The sequence below is a fragment of the Microtus oregoni genome, unplaced genomic scaffold, assembly GCF_018167655.1.
Source record: "Microtus oregoni isolate MIOR12 unplaced genomic scaffold, Mior012 000040F_ref0000088, whole genome shotgun sequence".
In the NCBI taxonomy this organism is placed as follows: Eukaryota; Metazoa; Chordata; class Mammalia; order Rodentia; family Cricetidae; genus Microtus; species Microtus oregoni.
This window is the reverse complement of record NW_024543207.1, coordinates 22,296,057-22,302,499: the sequence shown is the minus strand read 5'-3', so window position 1 is coordinate 22,302,499 and position 6,443 is coordinate 22,296,057.

Sequence of the window (6,443 nt, the reverse complement as noted above, 5' to 3'; positions counted from 1 at the left end):
CGTGATTCCCAGTATTCTTCCTCTTTTTGGAATAAATTTGTCCTTTGTTGTTCTGACTATTCTCATTCATGGACTTGCAGAAGAAGCTTCTAAACCATTCTCTTTCCTTAGAAGTTACCTCTAACAAACTGGAAAGAAAAAAAGGTTAACAAGAACTCTGCACAAATTCTTGAAAAAGAAAATTAGTTCAAAAGAAAACAGCATGATCTCAATTATAAAAAACACAGAGAATTAGAAAACATGTCATTCTCATGAATATATATTCACAACTTTTCACAAGGATAAACCAAAGCAGGGCTTCCCTAGACTTTTATTTCTAGGTTTTGGGTTTTTGAGACAGGGTCTCATTATGTAGGTTTGGCTGTCCTGGAACTCAGAATGTAGCCTAGGCTGGTCTACTAACAGAGATCTGCTTCCTGAGTGCTGTGATTGAAGGCATGTGCCACCACGTCCACATTCTGAGAAGTTTATTTTCATGCCTGTCTCTAAGAGTGTACACATAGCACCTCCATTTTCCATTCTAGCCAGCCCTTATGATGTGTCCTAACCCTGTGGACAGGTTCCCACAACTGAAATAATGAATGGGGTCTGAAGGTGCAAGGTCAGGAAAGGGTGAGGATGGGTTATTCCATATCCTAGGATTGAGAGCTAGGGTGGTCAAGGACCATCTTCCTACTAACTAAGATATCCAACATCTAAGTGTCCAGGTAAAAAGATGAGGTCTGGGAACTGAGGAGTGAGTAAAGAGGTTAGGATGTGAGAGTATGGGCTGAAGGGTACCTATATAGAAAAGCCAAGGACAGGCCGTCGATTGGGAGAGATGGTCTGACGATTTCAATCTGACAGTTCTTTCTGAGACCAGCAGAGGGCAATATCCTGCAAGTCAGGACAGGTGGTGAGCATTGTCAGGAGTTTTTCTGAGCCCAGCCATCAGCTGTAGCCATTTTCTCCTCCTGGCCCTGTGCATTCAGTGGCAGGGCATGTATGGTCATCAGTATGTGTTGTATGACTTTTCCTGGGAGATATGAACATGCATGATGACAGACCAAAGAAATTATTTCTTCCAAACACAACTTTGGAAGTCACTGTTTTGGGAGGGTTAACTACAGAAGAATGGTGACTTGGACAGCTGCATCACCATAAACCCCACTGCATCGTGGCTGGCAATTTATGAAAACTTACCACTGGAGTTTCTTGAACAACTTTCAGGAAGCTCCACTAGAGAGTCTCCTCCACTAGCAATTGTTTGCTACTTACTTATATAAACTCAGTGGTGGAGATGGGATTCTTGCAGGCTGCCTGAACATCCTGCTTGTGAGTTTCCTTCCTTCTTCTCTCCAGTAGAAAATTTGGAAGAAATAGCTATAGAACAGCAGGTAATCTAGGCTGAGGGGAGCTTCCATCTACCTGGATCTCACTCAGCAAAGCTTGAGCTCTTTGCAGGCTGTTGTGGACATACTCCGGCATTGCTGGACAGGCATTATTTCAAGTTCAGGCTTCCTGAGGTGGAATAGCAATGTGATGGAGCCGGTGTGGACTTGACAGCCAGAAGCCTGACCTAGCAGGGGCCTGTAGAAGGTGACTGCCCACAGTTTTCCTCATACAGTGAGCCTGACCTTTGAAGGTTCCACGGGCAGTGAATACCCCACATCACACAGAATCTGGTGACCCATTGAAACTGGAAAAGAAACTGCCCGTGAGGAGCCTGTAACAGTCAGTAGAGAAGGGCAGGTAGATCTGGAAACGTTTGTGGAACCTCCCCCCCCCCCCCCCCCCCCCCCCGCTTATCAATAGCCGTGTCCTAATGGGATGAACAGTCGAGTGGCCCCAGGAGTCTCCTGACTTAGGATCACCAGATCATAATTTATTACTGGAATCCTTCTTTCTCTATCACCCGACTTACTAATTGTGACAGGGCTTTGTTTTTGAGTGTCACCTGAGTTATCACTAACTTAGGCTTGAAAACTTATTCTACTGTATAAATTTTCTTTTATGATTGGAAATCTTTATCATCTGAATTTTTGTATCTGAAAACCATTTTTCTCTTATCTGAGTTACCATTTTTTCTCATTTTACATAGCTATCCCCGTTCCCACTCTCTCCCCTCCTCCCACTTCCCCTGTTTCTCCTCTACCCCACCTCCCCATCCACACTTTAGAAAGAGTAAGCCTTCCTATGGGGAGTCAACAAAGTCTGACGCTTCACTTTGTGGAAAGACCAACGCCTTCCCCCACTATATGTAGCCTGAGCAAGGTATCCCTCCAAAGGCAGTGTGTTCCTAGATGCCAGTTCAAGCACTAGGGATAAATCCTTGTCCCACTGCCAGTGGCCTCATAGACTGTCCATGCCTCACAACTGTCCTTCACAGTCTCTGGGCCTAAATTGGTCCTATGCAGGTTTGCCCTCTGTCATTCCAGAATCAGTGAGCTCTCACTAGCTTGGGTCAGCTGTTTCTGTGGCTTTCACCATCATGGCCTTCACCCCTTTGTTCATAGTAATTATTGTTCCTCCCTCTCTCGGGCTAAACTCAGGTAGCTTGGCCCAGTGCTTCACTGTAAATCTCAAATATAACATCAGTAGCACAGACAGTGAGAGCAACAATTAATAAATAGAACCTCCTAAAATTGAGAAGCTTCTGTAAGGCAAAGGACATAGTCACTAAGACAAAATGGCATCATACTGAATGGGAAAAGATCTTCACTCACACCACACCGAACAATGGACTGGTCTCCAAAATATATAAAGAACTCAAGAAACTAGACATCAAATTACCAAATAATTCAACCAAAAAAATGTGGTACAGATCTAAACAGAATTCTCAAAAGAATTGCAAATGGCCGAAAGATGCTTAAAGAATTGCTCAACATCCTTAGCCATCAGGGAAATGCAAATCAAAATGACTCTGAGATACCCTCTTATAGCAGTCAGAATGGCTAAGATCAAAAACACCAATCATAGCTTATGCTGGAGAAGATGTGGAGTAAGGGGAACACTCATCCATTGCTGGTGGGAGTGCAAACTTGTACAACCACTTTGGAAATCAGTATGGTGTTTTCTCAGAAAATTGGGAATCAGTCTACCTCAGGACCCAGCAATACCACTCTTGAGCATATACCCAAAGGATGCAGACCCATAACCACAAGGACTTTTGATCAATTGTTTTCATAGCAGCATTTTTTGTAATAGCCAGAACCTGGAAACAACTTAGATACCTGCCCCTCAACTGAAGAGATAAAGAAAATGTGGTACATTTACACAATGGAATACTGCTCAGAGGAAAAAAAGAAGACATCTTAAAATTTACATGCAATGGATGGAACTAGAAAAAACTATCCTGAGTGAGGTAACTCAGACCCAGATAGACAAACATGGTATGTACTTACTTATAAGTGGATATTAGATGTAAAGCAAAGGATAACCAGCCTATAAGATCTCTGGGATAACGATATCAGAGACACTAGATAACAAGGAGAACCCTAAGAGAGACATACATAAATTCCCCTGGGAAGGGGAAACAGACAAGACCTGAGAAAATTAGGAAAAGGCTGGAAGGGGAGGGGAGGTAGAAGGACAACATGAGGGAATGGGATACTTGGGATAGGGGAAGGACAGGAAGAGAAAAGAAAGTTGTCTTGATTGAGAAGCAGCACTAGGGAAATTCCCAGGAATCCATAAGGAACCCCAGCTAAGACTCAAAGCAACAGTGGAGAGGATGCCTAAATTGGCCTTCTGTAATCAGAGTGATGACTAGCTTAATTGTCATCATAGAACCTTCAACCAGCAACTGGTGGAAGCAGATACCGAGAACTTATTTTTCTATTAGGCAAAATAGAAAAACTTGGAATCACATTTAGAGATCAGCTAAGTAATCACTGGTCAGGCTGCCAACCTGTTACATCACATGGACGGCCTTCATGACAAAACCTTTCTCTCTAATCTGAACTCTTAGTTAGGACTTCTGTTTGATTGATGGAGTTAACATTTTCTCTGGAAAGTCATTCTTTATCACTTGAGTCATAACTATAACAGAAAACATCATGTCATCACCACTAATAACTAAAAATCTTTCTTCAAACACCCAAATTATTGCTTATGGCTGCAACCCTTTCTTCCCTCATCCGAATTTGTTTTTCAATCAAAACTCCTTTTCAGCCATCTTCATGACAGAAGAATTTTTGTAATCTTATCCAACTTTTTTAAAATTTCTTTAAGATGATCTTTTTTTATTTTACATACTAATTTGTTGGGAGCTGTGAATCCCCAGATTCTGAATTTCTTGTAAACAACTTGTTTTCCTCTGCTCTGAGACAGCTTGCAGCTGCTCTGAGCACGAGACCCTCAGAAGTTCCTGATGGCAGGAGAGTGGTTTCTGGTGCGTTTGGCTGGGGCATGGCTATCAGTTAAGGATCTCTATATAAGCTGTTCTGGTACACAATAAAGGGGGCATTCCTGTTTCAAGGGTGACCCATGTCTCCATCTGTGTGTCTTTGTGTGTTTCAGTCTCCAGCCCCATGCCCTGTTCACGAACTGTATGGTGGTGCAGAGTGCAGATGGGCCGGATGCACTACACTAAATCCCAGTTCCCCTTCCCTCCCCTCCTGCTTCCCCCACCTTCTCTCCACCCCACCCCCATCTACTGAGACGGGGTGAGGCCTCCCATGGGGAGTCAACAAAGTCTGTGTCACATCACATTGAGGCAGGACCAAGGCTCTTCACCCTGTATCTCGACTAAGCAAGGTATCTCCCCACAGGGAATGGGCTTCAAAAAGCCATTTCATGCACTAGGGGTAAATACTGGTCCCACTGCCAGTGATCCCACAAACTGCCCAAGCCACACAACTGAATGAGTCACTCTCATTCAGAGGGCCTAGTGCGGTCCTATGTAGGTTCCCCAGTTGATCCAGACAACTTCTTAGTCACTCTGTTGTTCTATTGCTGTGAAGAGACACCATGACCAAGGCAACTCTTATAAAAGAAAACATTTAGTTGGAGGCTTGCTTACGGTTTCAGAGGTTTAGCCCATTATTATCATGGCAGGGAGCATGGTGGCAAACATGCAGATGCTAATCCATAGAGCAAAAGCAGCACCAGGTCTAGCATGGGCTCTTGAAACCTCAAATCCCACCCCCAGTGATGTGCTTCCTCCAACAAGGCCACACCTACCCTAACAAGGTCATACCTCCTAATCCTTGTAATCCTTCCAAACAGTTCCCCTCTCTGGTGACTAAGCATTCAAATAAAAGCCTCTGGGGACCATTCTCATTCAAACACCACACACAGTTTACAATAAAACTTTGTTGGCCACCTGAGTTATTAATGATGGAAACCTTTCTTGGTTACTTCAGTTGTCATATATCACTGGCATTATCACTTGTGATTGATACTGTCACTATTGTGTAGATTATCACCTACTCAGACTTTTTTCTGTTTTAAGAATTAAGGATGGAAACCTTTTGTGGCTCACCTTACTGTTTTTGTTCATTTCATTTTGAAAGAGAACCTTTTATCAGACACAGTACTCTTTCAGGAGTTATTGTCTATGGCAGGTAATATTGTTATTTTGGGGAGTTAGCGTAGTAAGTAATGGATTTCATCATAGTACTTTATTACATATGCCTTATTTTACTTTGTTCCCTACTATTCTCCTTACCTACTAATCTACTTCCTTCCCCTCCCCTCTCCAGTTGGTTCTCTCTTCTTCCAATTAGTCCCCCTTCTATTTCTGTTTACATGGAATCCATTATCCTCTCTATTTATCTTCTTTAAAATCTCTTCTTCCTCTTCTTTTAATTCTGTAACCTACAAACACATATATGAATACATTCATATATGTACATATATCTTATTTAGGTTCCATATATGAGAGAGAAAAAACATGCAGCATTCATCTTTTTAATTGGCTTTTTCCTTTAACATAATGGTTTCTAGTTATATCCATTTTCCTGTAAATGTCGTGTTTTTTTTTTTTTTTTTTTTTTGATTTTCGAGACAGGGTTTCTCTGAAGTTTTTGGTGCCTGTCCTGGAACTAGCTCTTGTAGACCAGGCTGGCCTCGAACTCACAGAGATCCACCTATCTCTGCCTCCCGAGTGCTGGGATTAAAGGCGTGCGCCACCACCGCCCAGCCGTGTTTTATTTTTCTTAATGGCTACATAAAATTCCGTTGTTTATATGTACCAAGTTTTCTTTATTCACCTGTTGATGGGTGGCTGAACTGGTTCTATTTTTTGGTTGTTGTGCACAGTGCATAGATGGGTAAGTATCACTATGGTGCATTGACTTCAGGTCTATACCCAAGACTGATATAGTTGGGTCACATGATATTCTACTCTCAGTTTTTAAATACACCTCCATACTGGTTTTCATGTAGATGTAAAAGTTTTCATTCCCACTAGTAGTAAATGAAGGTCCCTTTTCCCTATCTCTTTGCTGGCATTTTTTGTC